The following is a 24,362-nucleotide window of genomic DNA, read 5'->3' as shown; positions in this document are numbered from 1 at the left end:
ATGGAGAACTCAACGCAATTCACGTCATTTATACTAGCTGGATATAGTGATAGTGGACACTTAAAGTACTTGTATTTCATTTTAGTAACTGTGTTATACGTCTCCATAGTTTTTGCGAACACAGTGCTTATTGTGGTTATATGTATGGAGAGAAGCCTTCATGAACCCATGTATCTGTTTCTGTGCAGTTTGTTTGTGAATGAGTTGTATGGCAGCACTGGTTTTTTCCTGCTCTTATGACTAATTTGGTTACAGATGTCCATGCAGTTTCCCCTGTGTACTGTTACCTACAGATCTTTTGCATATACACATATATATCTATTGAATTCAGCAATTTAGCAGTCATGTCCTATGACAGGTACCTTGCTATATGTTATCCACTGCAATATAATGTCATCATGACACCCAACAGGGTGTGTATTTTAGTTTGTGTAATATGGTTGTACCCTTTTGTAACAATTACCACAGCACTGTCTTTAACTATTCGTTTGCAATTGTGTGGAAACGTTATAGACAAAGTATATTGTGACAACTACCTGGTAGTGAAACTTGCCTGTTCAACTTCAGACACGACAGTTAATAACATCTATGGACTCTGTGTAATTGTGTTGAATGTCGTTGTCACTTTAATTACTATTATGTCCTCTTATATTAAAATTCTGACTATTTGTTTGAAATATTCCATCAACGCCAGACAGAAAGCTTTCAGCACCTGTATTCCTCATCTGGCCTCAATGCTCAACTTCACTTTCGGCTGTTTCTTAACTCTGCTCCAGAGTAGATTTGATAGGCCTATGAGAAATGTTCCAACTGTGCTTCACACTATTTTATCAGTGTACTTTCTGATGTGCCAGCCACTTTTTAATCCTATCATGTATGGAGTTAGGATGGCTAAAATCAGACAGGCTTTTAAAAACATACTACCTGTAGGTCTCTACCCTAAAAGATTAACCAAACATTAGTGTGACCTTTTCTGTCCTGATTGTTAGATTTTTGTATTGTTGACTTGTGTGTTTTGTTACTTATAGGCTAGTTGCAATAATGAATGGGGGTGAGGACGGCAGAAATAATTTGCTAATTTGTGAAATATTGTCATTTACCTTCTATTCACTTGCTGATCTCCATTGGTTCCATGTCTCTCAAAGAATTGACTTAAAATGATCCTTGTGTACAAAGCCCTAAATGGCATCAAACCCTCCTACCTATCAGACGTACTCTCCCCTATGAACCTCCACGCACCCTAAGTTCAAGCCACGCCAAACTGCTCCATGCACCCAGGACCTGGCTCCACAGAATGGAGGACTGTTTATTTTCCTCCCAAGCACCACATCTTTGGAACTCCCTTCCTGACAATCTCAGGGCTCCTCAGACAGTTATCGGCTGGCCTTCCCTTCCTCCTTGACTTTGATTGGTTCATTATATGGTTATAAATCAATATTATTTTTTCAAAATGTTTTTAGTTCATCTTTTATTTTATGCACTTTGAGATCATTCTTGTAATGAAAAGTACTTTACAAATGTTGTATATTATTATTATTATTATTATTAGTAGTAGTAGTAGTAGTAGTAGTAGTTGTAGTTAAATAAATAAAAACAAGAAGTTCATGACTTCCTCTTCATTACTTAAATTGACACTTCTGCCTTATCCAAGTATGTAACAAATCAAGACATACAAAACCTTCTGGATTGATTGACAACAGTGAATGAATGTGATGTAAATGTGTAAAAGATAAGCCCAACTTATACCCGACATGGCACCATTACATCCATCACTAATGGAAAATGGGTCTGTACGGTACATACAGTACAAGCATGATGATTGTTTGACATTTTGAAAGAGAAATCTCGGGAAATACTGTAAAATGAAAACAAACAAAATTCGGTCATGAATCTGAATGCATGTCATGTTATCTGACGGCCAACTGTTTAATGTAACATGATATATGTGTGCTAGCTAGCTGACAGATGGCCAGATACCTTTTTTGAGGTAAGGCGTCATGTTTGTCCAGGGTCACTGTGAGATATGTTTGACCCATATAATCCAGTAAGGGTCAATGTATTCCATCCATCCTTTAAAGATAAAAGGGTGCCATTTCAACACTTAATAGCCATATTTTGTTACTGTTAGTATTCTCAGCTACACTTAACATTGAACTGTTCTTTTGCCTGTGTAATAAAACTGTAATTACTTTTGGAGCAACATTTTATTAGTATGTTACATAATACTTTGATAATTGCATTTTCATTGCATAGCAATGAGCTGAGTTTTTGTAACTCCTGTGAACAACAGGAATACTGACTGTTCCTTATTCCAAAAACATTAAGAACACCTTCCTAATATTGAGTTGCAAATATATGTTTTTGTTCAGTGTAGTTGTAGTCACCTCCAAAGTAACTATTTGTTCCCCCCAAAAATACACAGATTTTTTAAATTTATTCAACATGCAACAATTTGACTGAGTTACAGTCCATAAAAGGAAATCAGTCAATTGAAATAAATTAATTAGGCCCTAATCTATGGAGTTCACATGACTGGGAATACGAATATACAGTGGGGAGAACAAGTATTTGATACACTGCCGATTTTGCAGGTTTTCCTACTTACAAAGCATGTAGAGGTCTGTAATTTTTATCATAGGTACACTTCAACTGTGAGAGATGGAATCTAAAACAAAAATCCATAAAATCACATTGTATGATTTTTAAGTAATTAATTTGCATTGTATTGCATGACATAAGTATTTGATCACCTACCAACCATTAAGAATTCCGGCTCTCACAGACCTGTTCGTTTTTCTTTAAGAAGCCCTCCTGTTCTCCACTCATTACCTGTATTAACTGCACCTGTTTGAACTCGTTACCTGTATAAAAGACACCTGTCCACACACTCAATCAAACAGACTCCAACCTCTCCACAATGGCCAAGACCAGAGAGCTGTGTAAGGACATCAGGGATAAAATTGTAGACCTGCACAAGGCTGGGATGGGCTACAGGACAATAGGCAAGCAGCTTGGTGAGGAGGCAACAACTGTTGGTGCAATTATTAGAAAATGGAAGAAGTTCAAGATGACGGTCAATCACACTCGGACTGGGGCTCCATGCAAGATCTCACCTCGTGGGGCATCAATGATCATGAGGAAGGTGAGGGATCAGCCCAGAACTACACAGCAGGACCTGGTCAATGACCTGAAGAGAGCTGGGACCACAGTCTCAAAGAAAACCATTAGTAACACACTACGCCGTCATGGATTAAAATCCTGCAGCGCACGCAAGGTCCCTCTGCTCAAGCCAGCGCATGTCCAGGCCCGTCTGAAGTTTGCCAATGACCATCTGGATGATCCAGAGGAGGAATGGGAGAAGGTCATGTGGTCTGATGAGACAAAAATAGAGCTTTTTGGTCTAAACTCCACTCGCCTTGTTTGGAGGAAGAAGAAGGATGAGTACAACCCCAAGAACACCATCCCAACCGTGAAGCATGGAGGTGGAAACATCATTCTTTGGGGATGCTTTTCTGCAAAGGGGACAGGACGACTGCACCGTATTGAGGGGAGGATGGATGGGGCCATGTGTTGCGAGATCTTGGCCAACAACCTCCTTCCCTCAGTAAGAGCATTGAAGATGGGTCGTGGCTGGGTCTTCCTGCATGACAACGACCCGAAACACACAGCCAGTGCAACTAAGAAGTGGCTCTGTAAGAGGCATCTCAAGGTCCTGGAGTGGCCTAGCCAGTCTCCAGACCTGAACCCAATAGAAAATCTTTGGAGGGAGCTGAAAGTCCGCATTGCCCAGCGACAGCCCCGAAAACGGAAGGATCTGGAGAAGGTCTGTATGGAGGAGTGGGCCAAAATCCCTGCTGCAGTGTGTGCAAACCTGGTCAAGACCTACAGGAAACGTATGATCTCTGTAATTGCAAACAAAGGTTTCTGTACCAAATATTAAGTTCTGCTTTTCTGATGTATCAAATACTAATGTCATGCAATAAAATGCAAATTAATTACTTAAAAATCATACAATGTGAATTTCTGGTCTCTCACAGTTGAAGTGTACCTATGATAAAAATTAGAGACCTCTACATGCTTTGTAAGTAGGAAAACCTGCAAAATCGGCAGTGTTTCAATTACTTGTTCTCCCCACTGTACATTTGTTGGTCACAGATTCCTTTTTAAAAAATGGTATGGGCATGGATCAGAACCAGTCAGTATCTGGTGTGACCACCATTTGCCTCATGCAGCGCGTCATATCTCCTTCACATAGAGTTCATCAGGCTGTTGATTAGTACCTGTGGAATGTGGCCCACTCCTCTTCAATGACTGTGTGAAGTTTCTGGAAATTGGCGGGAACTGGAACACGCTCTTGTACACGTTGATCCAGAGTATCCCAAACATGCTCAGTGGGTGACATGTCTGGTGAGTATGCAGGCCATGGAAGAACTGGGACATTTTCAGCTTCCAGGAATTGTGTACAGATCCTTGCGACATGGGGCCGTGCATTATCACGCTGAAACATTAGATGATGGCGGCGGATGAATGGCACGACAATAGGCCTCAGGCTCTCGTCACGGTATCTTTGTGCATTAAAATTGCCATAGATAAAATGCAATTTTAATTGCCTGTAGCTTATGCCTGCCCATACCATAACCCCACTGCCAACATTGGGCGCTCTGTTCACAACGTTGACATCAGCAAACCGCTCGCCCAGACGCCAGAGCGTCGCTCGCCATCTGCCCGGTACAGGATTAATCTGTGAAGAGCACACTTCTCCAGCGTGCCAGTGGCCATCGAAGGTGAGCATTTGCCCACTGAAGTCGGTTACTACACTGAACTGCAGTCAGGTCAAGACCCTGGTGAGGACGACGAGCACGCAGATGAGCTTCCCTGAGACAGTTTCTGACAGTGTGTGCAGAAATTCTGCAAACCAGTGGAGGCTGCTGAGGGGAGAATGGCTCATAATAATGGCTGGAATGGAGTAAATGGAATGGTATCAAACACATCATGTGTTTGATACCGTTCCATTCACTCCATTATATTGAATTCCAGAAGAAGCCGGATGTGGAGGTAAAGAAATGAACATTCAATTCTCTGGCAACAGCTTTGGTGGATATTCCTGCAGTCAGCATGACAATTGCACGCTCCCTTAAAATTTGAGACATCTGTGGCATTGTGTTATGTGACAAAACTGCACATTTCAGAGTGGCCTTTTATTGTCCCCAGCATAAGGTGCACCTGTAAATGATTGTGCTGTTTAATCAGCTTCTTGATATGCCACACCTGTTAGGTGGATGGATTATCTTGGCAAAGGAGAAATGCTCACTAACAGGGATGTAAACAAATTTGTGCACACAGTTTGATAGAAATAAGCATTTTGTGCGTATGGAACATTTCTGGGAACTTTTATTTCAGCTCATAAAACATGGGACCAACACTTTATATGTTGCATTTATATTCTTGTTCAGTATACATAGACTGAAAAAAACCTGCAATACCACAGCTATCCCTTGGTGGCGCAGAGGTTTCATTATCTGGCTGCAGATCTGAAAAGTTAAGTGTGGCTTGAATTCTAAATAAATCACTGACAGTGTCACCAGCAAAGCACCCCCATATCATACCTCCTCCTCCACGCTTCACGGTGGGAACCACACATGCAGAGATCATCCATTCACCTACTCTGCCTCTCACAAAGACACGGCGGTTGGAACCAAAAATCTAAAATTTGGACTCATCAGACCAAAGGACAGATTTCCTCCGGTCTAATGTTCATTGCTCGTGTTTCTTGGCCCAAGCAAGTCTCTTCTTCTTATGGGTGTCCTTTAGTAGTGGTTTCTTTGCAGCAATTCGACCATGAAGTATTCTAAAATTAAATTGATCCTTTAATGATGCAAGAAGCAATGGTACATTTATTTAATAAACGTTTTTGTTCATGGCTTACTAACACGCACGCGCACACACACACAGAGGGAAGGAACTCTTAGAGCAACATATATAAAAGTTGCTCAAGCTCATTACATTTAGTTGGGAATCATTGATGGACAGCAATACTGTCACGATCGTTGACTGATGATGAGACGGACCAAGGCGCAGCGTGATAAGCGTACATTTTTATTAAGTACACACACGAACCAAAACAACAAACAAACGATACGTGAAGTCCTAGGTTACAACACAAACCTTAACGGAACAAGATCCCACAACCTAACATGCCAAAAGGCTGCCTAAGTATGGTCCACAATCAGAGACAACGAGCTACAGCTGCCTCTAATTGGGAACCACCCTGGCCAACATAGATCTACACGATCTAGAAAACACAACATAGAAAATATAACAAAGAAAATCCACACCCTGGCTCAACATTTAAGAGTCCCCAGGGCCAGGGCGTGACAGTACACCCCCCCCAAAGGCGCGGACTGCGACCGCGCCAACCAAACACAACAGGGTTGGGGCCGGGTGGGCATTCGGCCTCGGAGGCGGATCCGGCTCCGGGCGTGACCACCATTCTCTCTCCACCCCCCCATTGCGCCCCTGGTCTGGTCCCGCTGGCCGGAGCTGGACTGGACACCGGTGGAGCGGATTGCTCTGGCTCCGGAGTGGATCCGCTGACTGGAGTTGGACCGGACCCCGGTGGAGCGGATTGGTCTGGCTCCGGAGTGGAGCAGCTGACGGGCCGTGCCGGACTGACGACGCGCAACACTGGCTTGATGCGGGGAGAAGAAACGGGCCGGACCGGTCTGACGACGCACACCACTGGCTTGGTGCGGGGAGCAGGAACGGGCCGGACCGGGCTGACGACGCGCACCACTGGCTTGGTGGGGGGAGCAGGAACAGGCCAGACCGGGCTGACGACGCGCACCACTGGCTTGGTGCGGGGAGCAGGAACAGGCCGGACCGGGACGACGACGCGCACCACTGGCTTGGTGCGAGGGTCAGGAACAGGCCGGACCGGGCCGGCGACGCGCACCACTGGCTTGGTGCGGGGAGCAGGAACAGGCCGGACCGGGCTGGCGACGCGCACCACAGGCTTGGTGCGAGGGACAGGAACAGGCCGGACCGGGCTGGCGACGCGCACCACTGTCTTGGTGCGGGGAGCAGGAACAGGCCGGACCGGGCTGGCGACGCGCACCACTGGCTTGGTGCGGGGAGCAGGAACAGGCCGGACCGGGCTGGCGACGCGCACCACAGGATTGGTGCGTGGAGCAGGAACAGGCCGGGCTGGACTGGGAGCACGCACCATAGGCTTGGTGCGGGGAGCAGGAACAGGCCGGACCGGGCTGGCGACGCGCACCACTGGCTTGGTGCAGGGAGCAGGAACAGGCCGGACCAGGCTGGCGACGCGCACCACAGGCTTGGCGTGGGGAGCAGGAACAGGCCGGGCTGGACTGGGAACACGCACCATAGGCTTGGTGCGGGGAGCAGGAACGGGCCGGACCGGGCTGACGACGCGCACCACTGGCTTGGTGCGGGGAGCAGGAACAGGCCGGACCGGGCTGACGACGCGCACCACTGGCTTGGTGCGGGGAGCAGGAACAGGCCGGACCGGGCTGACGACGCGCACCACTGGCTTGGTGCGAGGGTCAGGAACAGGCCGGACCGGGCTGGCGACGCGCACCTCTGGCTTGGTGCGGGGAGCAGGAACAGGCCGGACCGGGCTGGCGACGCGCACCACAGACTTGGTGCGAGGGACAGGAACAGGCCGGGCTGGCGACGCGCACCACTGTCTTGGTGCGGGGAGCAGGAACAGGCCGGACCGGGCTGGCGACGCGCACCACTGGCTTGGTGCGGGGAGCAGGAACAGGCCGGACCGGGCTGGCGACGCGCACCACAGGCTTGGTGCGTGGAGCAGGAACAGGCCGGGCTGGACTGGGAGCACACACCATAGGCTTGGTGCGGGGAGCAGGAACAGGCCGGACCGGGCTGGCGACGCGCACCACTGGCTTGGTGCGGGGAGCAGGAACAGGCCGGACCGGGCTGGCGACGCACACCACAGGCTAGGTGCGGGGAGCAGGCACAGGCCGGGCTGGACTGGGAACATGCACCATAGGCTTGGTGCGGGGAGCCGGAACGGGCCGGGCCGGACTGTGGAGGCGGACTGGAGGTGTGGAGCGGAGAGCTGACACAACCCGTCCTGGCTGAATGCCTACTTCCACACAATATGTGTGAGGCATCAGCACAACACGTACAGGGCTGTGCACTCGTACTGGCGCTACAGCACGTGGCACTGGCGAAGGATATACGGGACCGAGGAGGGGTACTGGAGGCCACGAGCGTTGAGCCGGCACACCCCGTCCTGGCTGCATGCCCACCTTAGCACGACACGTGCGTGGTGCTAGCACAGGACGTACAGGACTGTGCCGGAACACTCGCGGCACAGTACGTGGCTCCGCATAAGATGGAGCCTGCCCTTTTTGCCCCCCCCAAAAAAAAAATTATTGGGGCTGTCTCTCGGGCTTCCTCCTTGGCCGGTACCCTCTGCGTTGCCGCTGCTCCTCTCTGTAGCGCGCCTCCACAGTCTCCTCTCCTGCCTGGGCATTCACCTTTGCCCATGGCCCTTTCCCCGCGAATATCTCCTCCCAAGACCACCATTTGCCCACCTGTGACATCGCCATCTTCTCCTCCTGGGCACGCTGCTTGGTCCTCTTAAGGTGGGATCTTCTGTCACGATCGTTGACTGATGATGAGACGGACCAAGGCGCACCGTGATAAGCGTACATTTATATTTAGTACAAACACGAACCAAAACAACAAACAAACGATACGTGAAGTCCTAGGTTACAACACAAACCTTAACGGAACAAGATCCCACAACCTAACATGCCAAAAGGCTGCCTAAGTATGGTCCCCAATCAGAGACAACGAGCTACAGCTGCCTCTGATTGGGAACCACCCTGGCCAACATAGATCTACACGATCTAGAAAACACAACATAGAAAATATAACAAAGAAAATCCACACCCTGGCTCAACATTTAAGAGTCCCCAGAGCCAGGGCGTGACAGTACCCCCCCCCCCAAATGCGCGGACTGCGACCGCGCCAACCAAACACAACAGGGTAGAGGCCGGGTGGGCATTCCGCCTCGGAGGCGGATCCGGCTCCGGGCGTGACCACCATTCTCTCTCCACCCCCCCATTGCGCCCTTGGTCTGGTCTGGCCCCGCAGGCCGAAGCTGGACTGGACACCGGTGGAGCGGATTGCTCTGGCTCCGGAGTGGATCCGCTGACTGGAGTTGGACCGGACCCCGGTGGAGCGGATTGGTCTGGCTCCGGAGTGGAGCAGCTGACGGGCCGTGCCGGACTGACGACGCGCACCACTGGCTTGATGCGGGGAGCAGAAACGGGCCGGACCGGTCTGACGACGCGCACCACTGGCTTGGTGCGGGGAGCAGGAACGGGCCGGACCGGTCTGACGACGCGCACCACTGGCTTGGTGCGGGGAGCAGGAACAGGCCGGACCGGGCTGACGACGCGCACCACTGGCTTGGTGAGAGGGTCAGGAACAGGCCGGACCGGGCTGGCGACGCGCACCACTGGCTTGGTGCGGGGAGCAGGAACAGGCCGGACCGGGCTGGCGACGTGCACCACAGACTTGGTGTGAGGGACAGGAACAGGCCGGACTGTGCTGGCGACGCGCACCACTGTCTTGGTGCTGGGAGCAGGAACAGGCCTGACCGGGCTGGCGACGCGCACCACTGGCTTGGTGCGGGGAGCAGGAACAGGCCGGGCTGGACTGGGAGCACGCACCATAGGCTTGGTGCGGGGAGCAGGAACAGGCCGGACCGGGCTGGCGACGCGCACCACAGGCTTGGTGCGGGGAGCAGGAACAGGCCGGGCTGGACTGGGAGCACGCACCATAGGCTTGGTGCGGGGAGCAGGAACAGGCCGGACCGGGCTGGCGACGCGCACCACTGGCTTGGTACGGGGAGCAGGAACAGGCCGGACCGGGCTGGCGACGCGCACCACAGGCTTGGTGCGGGGAGCAGGCACAGGCCGGGCTGGACTGGGAACACGCACCATAGGCTTGGTGCGAGGAGCTGGAACGGGCCGGGCCGGACTGTGGAGGCGGACTGGAGGTCTGGAGCGGAGAGCTAACACAACCCGTCCTGGCTGAATGCCTACTTCCACACAATATGTGTGAGGCATCAGCACAACACGTACAGGGCTGTGCACTCGTACTGGCGCTACAGCACGTGGCACTGGCGAAGGATATACGGGACCGAGGAGGGGTACTGGAGGCCACGAGCGTTGAGCCGGCACACCCCGTCCTGGCTGCATGCCCACCTTAGCACGACACGTGCGTGGTGCTAGCACAGGACGTACAGGACTGTGCCGGAACACTCGCAGCACAGTACGTGGCTCCGCATAACATGGAGCCTGCCCTTTTAGCCCCCCCCAAAAAAAAATATTGGGGCTGTCTCTCTGGCTTCCTCCTCGGCCGGTACCCTCTGCGTTGCCGCTGCTCCTCTCTGTAGCGCGCCTCCACAGTCTCCTTTCCTGCCTGGGCATTCACCTTTGCCCATGGCCCTTTCCCCGCGAATATCTCCTCCCAAGACCACCATTTGCCCACCTGTGACATCGCCATCTTCTCCTCCTGGGCACGCTGCTTGGTCCTCTTAAGGTGGGATCTTCTGTCACGATCGTTGACTGATGATGAGACGGACCAAGGCGCACCGTGATAAGCGTACATTTTTATTAAGTACACACACGAACCAAAACAACAAACAAACGATACGTGAAGTCCTAGGTTACAACACAAACCTTAACGGAACAAGATCCCACAACCTAACATGCCAAAAGGCTGCCTAAGTATGGTCCCCAATCAGAGACAACGAGCTACAGCTGCCTCTGATTGGGAACCACCCTGGCCAACATAGATCTACACGATCTAGAAAACACAACATAGAAAATATAACAAAGAAAATCCACACCCTGGCTCAACATTTAAGAGTCCCCAGAGCCAGGGCGTGACAGTACCCCCCCCCCCCAAAGGCGCGGACTGCGACCGCGCCAACCAAACACAACAGGGTAGAGGCCGGGTGGGCATTCCGCCTCGGAGGCGGATCCGGCTCAGGGCGTGACCACCATTCTCTCTCCACCCCCCCATTGCGCCCCTGGTCTGGTCCCGCTGGCCGAAGCTGGACTGGACACCGGTGGAGCGGATTGCTCTGGCTCCGGAGTGGATCCGCTGACTGGAGTTGGACCGGACCCCGGTGGAGCGGATTGGTCTGGCTCCGGAGTGGAGCAGCTGACGGGCCGTGCCGGACTGACGACGCGCACCACTGGCTTGATGCGGGGAGCAGAAACGGGCCGGACCGGTCTGACGACGCGCACCACTGGCTTGGTGCGAGGGACAGGAACGGGCCGGACCGGGCTGGCGACGCGCACCACTGGCTTGGTGCGAGGGGCAGGAACAGGCCGGACCGGGCTGGCGACGCGAACCACTGGCTTGGTGCGAGGGGCAGGAACGGGCCGGACCGGGCTGGCGACGCGAACCACTGGCTTGGTGCGAGGGGCAGGAACGGGCCGGACCGGGCTGGCGACGCGCACCACTGGCTTGGTGCGAGGGGCAGGAACGGGCCGGACCGGGCTGGCGACGCGCACCACTGGCTTGGTGCGAGGGGCAGGAACAGGCCGGACTGGGCTGGCGACACGCACCACTGGCTTGGTGCGGGGAGCAGGAACGGGCCGCACCGGGCTGACGATGCGCACCACTGGCTTGGTGCGAGGGACAGGACCAGGCCGGGCTGGACTGGGAACACGCACCACTGGCTTGGTGCGGGGAGCAGGAACAGGCCGGGCTGGACTGGGAACACGCACCACTGGCTTGGTGCGGGGAGCCGGAACGGGCCGGGCCGGACTGTGGAGGCGGACTGGAGGTCTGGAGCGAAGAGCTGACACAACCCACCCTGGCTGAATGCCTTCTTCCACACAATACGTGTGAGGCATCAGCACAGGACGTACGGGGCTGTGCACTCGTACTGGTGCTACAGCACGTGGCACTGGGGCAGGATATACGGGACCGAGGAGGCGTAGTGGAGACCACGAGCGTTGAGCCGGCACACCCCGTACTGGCTGAATGCCCATCTTTGCATGACACGTGCGTGGTGCTAGCACAGGACGTACAGGACTGTGCCGGAACACTCGCGGCACAGTTCGTGGCTCCGCATAACACGGAGCCTGCCCAGTCACACGCTTCCTAGCCTGAGTACGGGGAGTTGGCTCTGCTCTAACCCTAGGCTCCGCCAACCACCCTTTTAGCCCCCCCCAAAAACTTTCTTGGGGCTGTCTCTCGGGCTTCCTCCTCGGCCGGTACCCTCTGCGTTGCCGCTGCTCCTCTCTATAGCGCGCCTCCACAGTCTCCTCCCAAGGACGGCGATCCATTCCGGCCTGAATCTCCTCCCAAGTCCAGGATCCCTTCCCATCCAGGATCTCCTCCCAGGTCCAGGCTGTCTGTTCCTGGACACGCTGCTTGGTCCTCTTTTGGTGGGATCTTCTGTCACGATCGTTTAATGACTCGTGGAACCAAGGCGCAGCGTGATAAGCGTACATTTTATTTAGTACTTAACTCAAGACAAAACAACAAACAAACGAAACGTGAAGTCCTAGGTTACACAAAACAAACCTTAACGGAACAAGATCCCACACCGACTAGTGCCAAACAGGCTGCCTAAGTATGATCCCCAATCAGAGACAACGAGATACAGCTGCCTCTGATTGGGAACCACCCTGGCCAACATAGAACTAAATGATCTAGAACATCAACATAGAAAATATAACACAAAAACTACACACCCTGGCTCAACATTTCAGAGTCCCCAGAGCCAGGGCGTGACATTGGAAAGTTCCAGAAAATGATTTCATAGCTTTAGAAGCTTCTGAAAGGCTAATTGACATCATTTGAGTCAGTTGGAAGTGTACCTGTGGATGTATTTCAAGGCCTACCTTCAAACTTAGTGCCTCTTTGCTTGACAACAAGGGAAAATCAAAAGAAATCAGCCAAAATAATTGTAGACCTCCACAAGTCTGGTTCATCCTTAGGAGCAATTTCCAAACGCCTGAAGGTACCATGTTCATCTGTACAAACAATAGTACACAAGTATAAACACCATGGAATCACGCAGCCATCATATCGCTCAGGAAGGAGACACGTTCTGTCTCCTACAGATGAACATACATTGGTCCGAAAAGTGCAAATCAATCCCAGAACAACAGCAAAGGATCTTGTGAAGATGCTGGAGGAAACAGGTACAAAAGTATCTATATCCACAGTAAAACGAGTCCTATATCGACATAACCTGAAAGGCCGCTCAGCAAGGAAGAAGCCACTACTCCAAAACCGCCATAAAAAGCCAGACTACGGTTCGCACATGGGGACAAAGATCATACTTTTTAGTCTGATGAAACAAAATAGAACTGTTTGGCCATAATGACCATCGTTATGTTTGGAGGAAAAAGGGGGTTCTTGCAAGCCCAAGAACACCATCCCATCCGTGAAGCACAGGGGTGGCAGCATCATGCTGTGGGGGTGCTTTGCTGAAGGAGGGACTGGTGCACTTCACAAAATAGATGGCATCATGAAGAAGGAAAATGGTGTGGATATATTGAAGCAACATCTCAAGACATCAGTCAGGAAGTTAAAGCTTGGTCGCAAATGGATCTTCCAAATGGACAATGACCCCAAGCATACTTCCAAAGTTGTGGCAAATGGCTTAAGGACAACAAAGTCAAGGTATTGGAGTGGCCATCACAAAGCCCTGACCTCAATCCTATAGAAAATTTGTGGGCAGAACTGAAAAGGCGTGTGCGAGCAAGGAGGCCTACAAACCTGACTCAGTTACACCAGCTCTGTCAGAAGGAATGAGCCAAAATACACCCAAATTATTGTGGGAAGCTTGTGGAAGGCTACCCGAAACGTTTGACCCAAGTTAAACAATTTAAAGGCAATGCTACCAAATCAATCAATCAATCAATCAATTTTATTTTATATAGCCCTTCTTACATCAGCTAATATCTCGAAGTGCTGTACAGAAACCCAGCCTAAAACCCCAAACAGCTAGTAATGCAGGTGTAGAAGCACGGTGGCTAGGAAAAACTCCCTAGAAAGGCAAAACCTAGGAAGAAACCTAGAGAGGAACCAGGCTATGAGGGGTGGCCAGTCCTCTTCTGGCTGTGCCGGGTGGAGATTATAACAGAACCATGCCAAGATGTTCAAAAATGTTCATAAGTGACAAGCATGGTCAAATAATAATCAGGAATAAATCTCAGTTGGCTTTTCATAGCCGATCATTAAGAGTTGAAAACAGCAGGTCTGGGACAGGTAGGGGTTCCATAACCGCAGGCAGAACAGTTGAAACTGGAATAGCAGCAAGGCCAGGCGGACTGGGGACAGCAAGGAGTCACCACGGCCGGTAGTCCCGGCGTATGGTCCTAGGGCTCAGGTCTCTCAGTTGGCTTTTCATAGCCGATCATTAAGCCGATCAAATACTAATTGAGTGTATGTAAACTTCTGACCCACTGGGAATGTGATGAATGAAATAAAAGCTTAAATAAATCATTCTCTCTCCTATTATTCTTACATTTCACATTCTTAAAATAAAGTGACCTAAGACAGGGAATTTTTACTAGGATTAAATGTCAGGAATTGTGAAAAACTGAATTTAAATGTATTTGGCTAAGGTGTATGTAAACTTCCGACGTCAACTGTATATTTGTAAATAATAGCTGGTGCACGATATCTAAGGAAGTCTCATGATAAGCTGTAGACCACACTATCTACCAAGATAGTTTTCATCTATATTCTTCGTAGCTGGCTATTTACCACCACAAACCGATGCTGGCACTAAGACCGCACTCAATGAACTGTATACGGCCACAAGCAAACAGGAAAACGCTCATCCAGAGGCGGCGCTCCTAGTGGCCGGGGACTTTAATGCAGGGAAACTTAAATCCGTTTTACCTCATTTCTACCAGCATCTTAAATGTGCAACTAGAGGGAAGAAAACTCTAGAGTACCTTTACTCCACACACAGACACGCGTACAAAGCTCGACGGGACAGCCTATAGGGAGGAGGACAGAGACCTGGCCGTGTGGTGCCAGGATAACCACCTCTCCCTCAACGTGATCAAAACAAAGGAGATGATTGTGGACTACAGGAAAAAGAAGAGGACCGAGCACGCCCCCATTCTCATTGACGGGGCTGTAGTGGAGCAGGTTGAGAGCTTCAAGTTCCTTGGTGTCCACATCACCAACAAACTAACATGGTCCAAGCACACCAAGACAGTCATGAAGAGGGCACGACAAAACATATTCCCCATAAGGACACTGAAAAGATTTGGCATGGGTCATATCCTAAAAAGGTTCTACAGCTGCACCATTGAGAGCATCCTGAATGGTTGCATCACTGCCTGGTATGGCAACTGCTCCATAGACAAACATTGGCAGTAGAATGGCCTTACTGAAGAGCTCAGTGACTTTCAATGTGGCACCGTCGTAGGATGCCACCTTTCCAACAAGTCAGTTCATCAAATTTCTGCCCTGCTAGAGCTGGCCCAGTCAACTGTAAGTGCTGTTATTGTGAAGTGGAAACGTCTATGAGCAACAACGGCTCAGCTGCGAAGTGGTAGGCCACACAAGCTCACAGAATGGGGCCGCCGAGTGCTGAAGCGCGTAGCGCATAAAAATTGTCGGTCCTCTGTTGCAACACTCACTACCGAGTTCCAAACTGCCTCTGTAAGCAACGTCACCGAGCAGCCGCACACAACTGTTCGTCACCGAAGCTTCATGAAATGAGCAACCCTAAGATCACCATGTGCAATGCCAAGCGTTGGCTGGAGTGGTGTAAAGCTTGCCGCCATTGGAATCTGGAGCAATGGAAACGTGTTCTCTGGAGTGATGAATCACGCTTCACCGTCTGGCAGTCTGGCGGATGCCAGGAGAACACTACCTTCCCGAATGCATAGTGCCAACTGTAAAGTTTGCTGGAGGAGGAATAATGGTCAGGGGCTGTTTTTCATGGTTCAGGCAAGTTCCAGTGAAAGGAAATCTTAACGTTACAGCATACAATGACATTCTAGATGATTCTGTGCTTCCAACTTTGTGGCAACAGTTTGGGGAAGGCCCTTTCATGTTTCAGCATGACAAAGCCCCAGTGCACAAAGCGAGGTCAATACAGAAATGGTTTGTCGAAATCAGTGTGAAAGAACTTGACTGGCCTGCACAGAGCACTGGTCTCAACCCCATCGAATGAACACCTTTGGGATGAATTGGAATGCCTACTGCTAGCCAGGCCTAATCGCCCAACATCAGTGCCCGACCTTACAAATGCATTTGTGGCTGAATGGAAGCAAGTCCCTGAAGAAATGTTCCAACATCTAGTGGAAAGCCTTTCCAGAAAAGTGGAGGCTGTTATAGCAGAAAAGGACCAATTCCATATTAATGTCCATGATTTTGGAATAAGATGTTTGATGAGCAGGTGTCCACATACTGTTGGCCATGTAGTGTATCTGTTTCTGTGCAGTTTGTTTGTGAATGAGTTGTATGGCAGCACTGGTTTGTTTCCTGCTCTTATGACTAATTTGGTTACAGATGTCCATGCAGTTTCCCCTGTGTACTGTTACCTACAGATATTTTGTATGTACACATATGGATCTCTTGAATTCAGTAATTTAGCAGCCATGTCCTACAACAGGTACCTTGCTTTATGTTATCCACTACAGTATAACGTCATCATGACACCTAACAGGGTGTGTATTTGTGTAATATGGTTGTACTCTTTTGCAAAATTCCTCATAATGCTGTCTTTAATTATTAGTTTGCAATTGTGTGGAAATGTAATAGACAAAGGTGTATTGTGACAACTACCTGGTAGTGAAACTTGCCTGTTCACCTTCAGACATGACAGTTAATAACATCTATGGACTCTACAGTTTTGTATTTGTATTTATTATGGATCCCCATTAGCTGCTGCCAAGACAGCAGCTACTCTTCCTGGGGTCAAGCAAAAATTAAGGCAGTAATATGCATTATAATAAAAATTTTAAACATTAAAATATATTTTACAACAGATTTCACAATACATTAAGTGTGTGCCCTCCAGCCACTACTCTACTACAACACACAATCCAGGTGTACGTGTTTGTATAGTGTGTATGTTATGTGTGTTTGTGTGTGTGTTTGTACCTGTGTGTATGACTCTTCACAGTCCTCGCTCTTCCATAAGGTGTATTTTTACCTCGGGTGGCATGACTTGTGGGGTATGCATGGGTGTCCGAGCTGTGTGCTAGTCGTTTAAACAGACAGCTCGGTTCATTCAACATGTCAATACTTCTTACAAAAGCAAGTAGTGATGAAGTCAATCTCTCCTCTACTTTGAGCCATGAGAGATTGGCATGTATATTATTAATGTTAGCTCTACATGTACATTTAAGGGCCAGCCGTGCTGCTGTGTTCAGGACCAGTTGTAATTTTCCCAAGTCCCTCTTTGTGATACCTGACCACACGACTGGGCAGTAGTCCAGGAGCGACAAAACTATGGCCTGTAGGACCTGCTTTGTTGATATTGTTGTTAAGAATGCAGAACAGCGCTTTATGATGGACAGACCTCTCCTGATCATAGCTACTGTTGCATCAATATGTTTTGACCATAATAGTTTACAATCCAGGGTTACTCAAAGCAGTTTAGTCTCATCAACTTGCTCAATTTCCACATGATTCATTAGAATATTTAGTTTATGTTTAGGGTTTAGTGAGTGATTTGTCCGAAATACAATGATTTTAGTTTTTGAAATATTTAGGACTAACTTATTTCTTGCCACCCATTCTGAAACTGACTGCAGCTCTTTGTTAAGTGTTGCAGTGATTTCACTCGCTGTAGTAGCTGACGTGTATAGTGTTGAGTCATCCGCATACAGAGTTAGTGGCAGGTCATTAGTAAAGATTGTAAAAAGGAAGGGGCCTGGGGAATGCCTGATTCTACCTGGATTATGTTGGAGAGGCTACCATTAAAGAACACCCTCTGTGTTCTGTTAGACAGTTAACTCTCAATCCACAATATAGCAAGTGATGTAAAGCCATAATATGTACGTTTTTCCAGCAGCATACTATGATCGAAAATGTCAAAAGCCGCACTGAAGTCCAGCAAATCAGCTCCCACAATCTGTCTAGAATCTGGATGCATGTCATGTTTTTCTGAGGGTCAACTGTTCAATGTAACATGATATCTGTGTGCCAGCTATCTGACAGATTCCTTTCTTGAGATAAGGCATCTTGTTTGTCCAGGGTCACTGTGTGAGATATGTTTGACCCAAATAATCCAGTAAGGGTCATGATGTATGTATAAGACACATTGGTCAATGTATTCCATCCATCCTGTAAAAAGTATGAAAACAAGTTGTAGGGTGCCATTTGGGACACACACCTTCTGTTATCCCCTCTGGGAGGGTAGGCCATGAAAGTGTACAGTAGGCCCAGGGAAGCCCAGAGTGATAATAAGGGTCCTCACTTTTACCTGAGCAGGAAAAGCTCTGGGCCTAGTTTTAGACTATAGCTAGGACTCAGGGTCCAGAGTTATTATCTGTTTTCCCTGGTTAGATCATATGGTCAGGAAAAACTACAGTGCCCTAACTATGTAGCATGGGTACCAGTCTGTTTGTGCTATTATTCCACACCTTGTCATGCCAAACATGACAAGGAGTTAGAATGATAGCACAAACAGATCTGGGGCCAGGCTACCAACGATGACCTCTCCTCAGACTGTTGTGTTGCACCCTCATTCAGACTGAAGCTAGCAAGGTAGCCCCTCAACAGTCCTCAGATACCTGCCTACAGTTGTCGGGAACAAGGACTAAGGGAAGGATTACAGGACCCAGATGAAGACTGGTCCTAGAAAAAAAATATTCTCAATGGAGAATCTCCATTCCCTGTCAAAGGGATGGTTGCCTGGAACCCAGATTGAGTCTATTTCTGGACTAAAATGTCCAGAAGTAGACTCAATATGGGCCAGGCAACCGTCCCTTTGTCAGAGGCTTTGGATTGGTTTGACTGAACTAATGCTTTATTGTACATGGTGCACGATACATAGCACACAAATTCCTGCTAAAATGTTATTGAGAGATCTGATAGCGTTGCCTGCCCAGCCCATTGGTGATGTCGCATACCTTTTCTACAGTGTAGACTACCAGGCTAGATGGTCAACATAACATTAAAGATGTGTATTCTTCTAATGTGCTGCACTATCCTACCAAACTACTCTCTTTATTTAAGAATGTCCCTCTGACCATGTGTACTGTAACAGCTTTGCTTCCGTCTCCCGAACTGACACTTGAACGGTGACAGTCCAGTGGACGAGTTCGGCAGTGTGTTGTGAGCATATTCGGCCCAGACGAGGAACTTGCTCCAGTTAGTAGCCTGAGGGCAGGCAAAACAGCGGAGGACCTTCTCCAGCTCCTGGTTGACCCGCCCATTCAACTGTGGGTGGAACCCAGAGGAGAGACTCACCTATGCCCCCAACAGGGATCAGAAGGCTTTCAATATCGCGCGACGAACTGGGGGCCACGATCCGAGACAATGTCCTGGGGGAGTCCGTATACTTGAAAGACATGGTTAATCATGAGATCGGCTGTTTCCTTGGCCAAGGGAACTTGGGTAGGGCGATGAAATGGGTTGCCTTCGAGAACCAATCGACGACCACCAGGATAGTGGTAAGCCCTTGGGATGGAGGTAACCCTGTGATAAAGTCCAGGGACAGGTGGGACCAAGGCCGGCTGGGGATGGACAGAGGTTGGAGCAACCCAGCCGGTTGCTGTCATGAGGACTTGCTTTGGGCACAGGTGGAGCAGGCCGTTATGAAGGATCTCACATCCTGAATCATGTTGGGCCACTAGAATTTCCGCATCAGGAACTCCAGTGTCTGATTAACCCCTGGATGCCCAGTTAATTTAGAGGAGTTTCCCCATTGTAGTACTTGAGAACAGGCTGAGTGTGGAACATAAAGTCTTAGTGGGACCCCCACTGGGGTCAGGTTCTCAGGTCTGGGCTTGTCGGAACGTGGGAACAATGCGGGAACTGGGGATGATGGGCTCGGGGTCCTTGTCCTCATTAGAGACATTGTGTTGCCGGAGCAGGGTGTCTGCTTTCTGGTTCTTGGATCCCGGGCGATAGGCTAGTGTGAAGTTTAACCTGTTAAAAGGCAGAGCCCACCTAGCCTGGCGAGCGTTCAACCTACATTTTTCAAACTGGCCCCCCGTGGGAATCAAACCCACAACCCTGGCATTGCAAGCACCATGCTCTACCAACTGAGCTACAGGAGGGCCAGTATGACACGGAGACTATAGATACTGTAGAGAGTATAGATACTTATTATGGACAGAGCATGCCATCTACAGGGGACTGATAGACAGTGCAACCCAGTTAATGCATGTTGATCCCTCCAAAGCATTAAATATGAATCTTAAAATAATAAACATTTACTAAATTTTGAAGCAGAAAGTGAAAATTTGAAATAACTATAGAGTAACCTTTAAAGGTATACCAAGATGAAGACAATGCCTTCCAATATGGAGAAAGTTACCATGTGTGTTTTGTTTTAAACCTTGCAATAGGGGGAAAAGCAGAATGTTGTTTGAGAGTGATCCATGTGTTTAAGCAGTAGTGATTGATGTCTTGCTATTGGGAAGGAAGTCCAAGTTGAGGGAAACAGATATGGAGACTAGTGAAAGTAACAAATTGAGTGGTAATTGGCTTTCAGATAGCCCAATAATGCAATATCTTAGTAATTTCAAGAAATAAGACAGAGGGATTGAGCATTGCGACTTAAATTAGAGGCCGCTCACTCTTCAAGGCCTGGTCCACTGCTCTCGTGTTTAAGCCATCTGGTGTTTGGGTTAAGAGATAAGCTAACTGTGGAAAAATAGACAGCTGCCAGTACACACTGAATTCAAACAGGCTGTAAGAGAGACAGTGGGGAAATTTGGGACAGAGGTATGAATAATTGAATAAGACACGTTGTTGACCATTTCAAATTACTATTTCTCAATTCTATAGTTTGGGTAGCACCAGGGATTTAAGTAAGAAGGTATTGTCATCTAAAACAATAATATGTTTCCATTATGTGGAATTGTGTCCAGAATGAAGTAGATCCAAGTAAATGTTTTAAGTACCGAATATTGAGCTGATAAGCCAGCACCAACTTTTTGAAGGTCCTAACAGATTTGTTAAACAACAGGTTTCATATTTTGACTAGTTTATAGCCCAGGGACAGTTTGTACAGAACATGCAACAGGTCAAAATGACAATGATTACAAGAGAGGAGCTCTGGGAATGTTTACTTTGGAAGGTGCCTATTCATCTTGACGAGATACTGTATCATCTGATGTGTTTGAAGTATAATTCTGTGTACGACTGATGGAATGTCCGCTACCAAGTTTTTTTTTATGTATATCAATTATTCTGTATCTCTTCCTTTGAAAGGCTTCCTAAGGCAAGTGCCTTAGGAGAGCAGTTAAAGGTACCTGGATCCAGCTGTCAAGGGAGTTCCCAAATCAAGTAAGTCCTGGCCATTTGGTTTGAATACACACATGAATGAATATTTGTTAGTGTTTTTTTGTGGGTTTTTCACGTTAGAAAGGATGCTGTACAAAAATGAAAGTTTCTATTTTCAGAGTTTTGGGTGCACACGTAAATTCTCTTGATTAGAAGAAATGTACTGAAAAACCCAATGTAAACCCAATACACAAAATATCTTTAAATAATGTCTGATGTACAGGAAAACAAACACTCACTTAATAGGGCTGACTGACCTCTGACTTCTGTTCTGGCCTGATCATCCTCACTAGAAAGACTGGAGACATTGGGTGAGATTTAAATTGGCAATGTAAACACTAATAATTAGAAGAAGTTTATCATTTATCAATAGTCCTATGTGTGATTTGGACCACGAGAAGGACAGAGAGAGCGCTGCCCCTGAATGAGGGACACCTGTCTCTAGCCTATTTTAGCATTACCTATGGGATACAATTATTTCCATATGGAGTTATCAAGAGTTGTAATTCTATTTTGATTTGTTATTCTAATTTGTTTCTTTCAGATTGAACAGGCAGTGTTGTTGTTTGTCTGGATGCTGTCACACCCTGATCTGTTTCACCTGTCTTTGTGATTGTCTCCACCCCCTACCAGGTGTCGCCCATCTTCCCCATTATCCCCAGTGTATTTATACCTGTGTTCTCTGTTTGTCTGTTGCCAGTTCATTTTGTTTCATCAAGCCTACCAGCATTTTTCCCCTTGCGCCTGTCTTTTTCAAGTTCCTGTTTTCCCGGTTATGACCATTCTGCCTGCCCTGACCCTAAGCCTGCTTGTCGTTCTGTACCTTGTCACACCACCCTGGATTATTGACCTCTGCCTGCCCTGACCCCGAGTCTGCCTGCCATTCTGTACCTTTTGGACTCTGATCTGGATTACTGACCTCTGCCTGCCCTTGACCTGTTGTTTGCCTTCCCCCTGTTTTTGTAATAAACTTTTGTTACTTCGACACTGTCTGCATCTGGGTCTTCTCCTGAAACGTTAGCGTACGAACTGGCCATGATTGACCCAGCAGACTTGGGCCATTCCACAAAGCCATCTCCTCCCAAGGAGCCACCATTGGAAGGCATGAGGAGTTGCTTCGTGGTCTCATTGAAGGGTTCCAGACCTAGGCCGAAAGCCATGACCAAGTGTTTAACACATTGCTGGAGCAATTCCGTGGGTTGTCTGTTAGGCAGCCTACCACGACGATAACCACCCAGCCCCTCAGTAATGGCTGTTAGCAGCGCGGCAATCCCGGTTTCCCGAGAACCCCGCTTACCTCCCCGGAACGCTTCGCTGGAGAGTCAGGAACCTGTCTGGCATTTCTTGCTCAGTGTTCGCTCATTATCGAGCTGCAGCCCTCCTCCTTCCCCTCGAACCGCTCTAAGATAGAGTACCTCATTACGCTGATGTCCGAGAGGGCTCTCGCCTGGGCTATGGCAGTGTGGGAACAACAGTCGGCCGTATGCTTCAGTCTGGAGGAGTTCATGCAGGAGGTAAAGGTTTTCGATGCTTCATTGTCCGGGAGAGAGGCTGCCCAGATGTTACTCCAGCTTTGGCAAGAATACCGCAGTGAGGCAGACTATGCAGTGGATTTCCGTTTGTTGGCAGCTGAGTGTGTCTGGAACCCGGAAGCGCTGTTCGACACATTCCTACATGGAGTTTCGGAGGAAGTAAAGGACGAGCTTGCAGCCCGGGAACTACCGACAGATCTCAACTCGCTCATCGCCTTGAACATTCGGATCGATAGGCAACTACGGGAATGTAGGAAGGAGAGGAAGTCCGATTCCACCTCACCTCCGAGGCATCCCGGAAGACCCCGACGGCTCCATTGCCGAGAGAACCCAAGGCTACTCGAGTTCCCCCGAGAGTCTCAGAAGTCTGCCGATCCACCTCTTCACGAGCTGATGCAACTAGGCAGAGCTAGGCTGTCTCCAGCCAAACGGCAATACAGGCTTCACACGAAGAGTTGCCTGTATTGCGGGAATATTGGTCATTTTGGGTCCACCTGTCCACTAAAAGACCAGGCTCACCGGTAGGAACGAGTACTCTGGTGGGCCATATGGTGAACTTTTCCTCTCCCCTTACTCGCACCCCTTTTCATGCCATCTTGCTGTGGGGGAACCAGGCAATTTCTCCGGGTACTCATCGACTCTGGGGCCGATGAGAGCTTTATGGACGATACCCTGGCGTCCGAGCTGGGCATCCCCACTCAGCCCCTCTCCATTCCCATGGACGTTAGAGTGCTGGACGGGCGCTCTGTAGGCCGGGTCACCCACAATACCACCCCCATCAACCTACAAGTATCAGGGAACCACAGTGAGACAATCCAATCCCTGCAAATTAAATCTCGTCAGGTTCCCGTGGTATTGGGTTTCTCTTGGCTCCAGCGACACAACCCCTTTATTGACTGGTCTACTGGTGCATCATGGGCTGGAGCCCGTTATGCCACGCTCATTGCCTGAAGTCAGCGCAGCCTTCCCCGGGACATTTTCGTGGGGCTCGGAAGTTGCCTCGGACCTCTCCGCCATTCCCACGGAGTACCAGGACATCCGGGAGGTATTCAGTAAGGCCCGGGTGTGACGACCCTCCCACTCTGTCTGCCAAATTCTCTCTTTGTTCTTGTTTTCCTTAATAGGATGTCGGTGGGCGGAGCTGGGAGTGTCATCAGAGAAATGGGACACACCTGGGCTCGGGTGTGTCCCGGGATAAATATACCTTTCCCCCTTTCATTGTGGAGACTCTCTCCATGCAGACACTGTTGGATTTTGGTTGTGGCTGCATTGTTTGTTTGCTTGCTTTGGTACCTTTCAACAGTCATT

The 24,362-nt window shown here is 49.1% G+C and overlaps 1 pseudogene across 1 annotated transcript; it reads left to right on the top strand.

Moving 5' to 3' along the window:
- On the top strand, positions 1 to 24,123 carry LOC311105779 (olfactory receptor 11A1-like; annotated as a pseudogene). Its single transcript has 3 exons — positions 1 to 835; positions 23,783 to 23,859; positions 24,008 to 24,123. The product of its transcript is annotated as an olfactory receptor 11A1-like (transcript).
- Positions 24,124 to 24,362: the final 239 nt, after the last annotated feature.

The sequence above is a fragment of the Coregonus lavaretus genome (assembly GCF_964263955.1).
Source record: "Coregonus lavaretus genome assembly, chromosome: 30".
NCBI classification, from domain to species: Eukaryota; Metazoa; Chordata; class Actinopteri; order Salmoniformes; family Salmonidae; genus Coregonus; species Coregonus lavaretus.
Note: the sequence above shows the minus strand (reverse complement) of the source record. Positions and strands in the feature narration are given on the sequence as shown.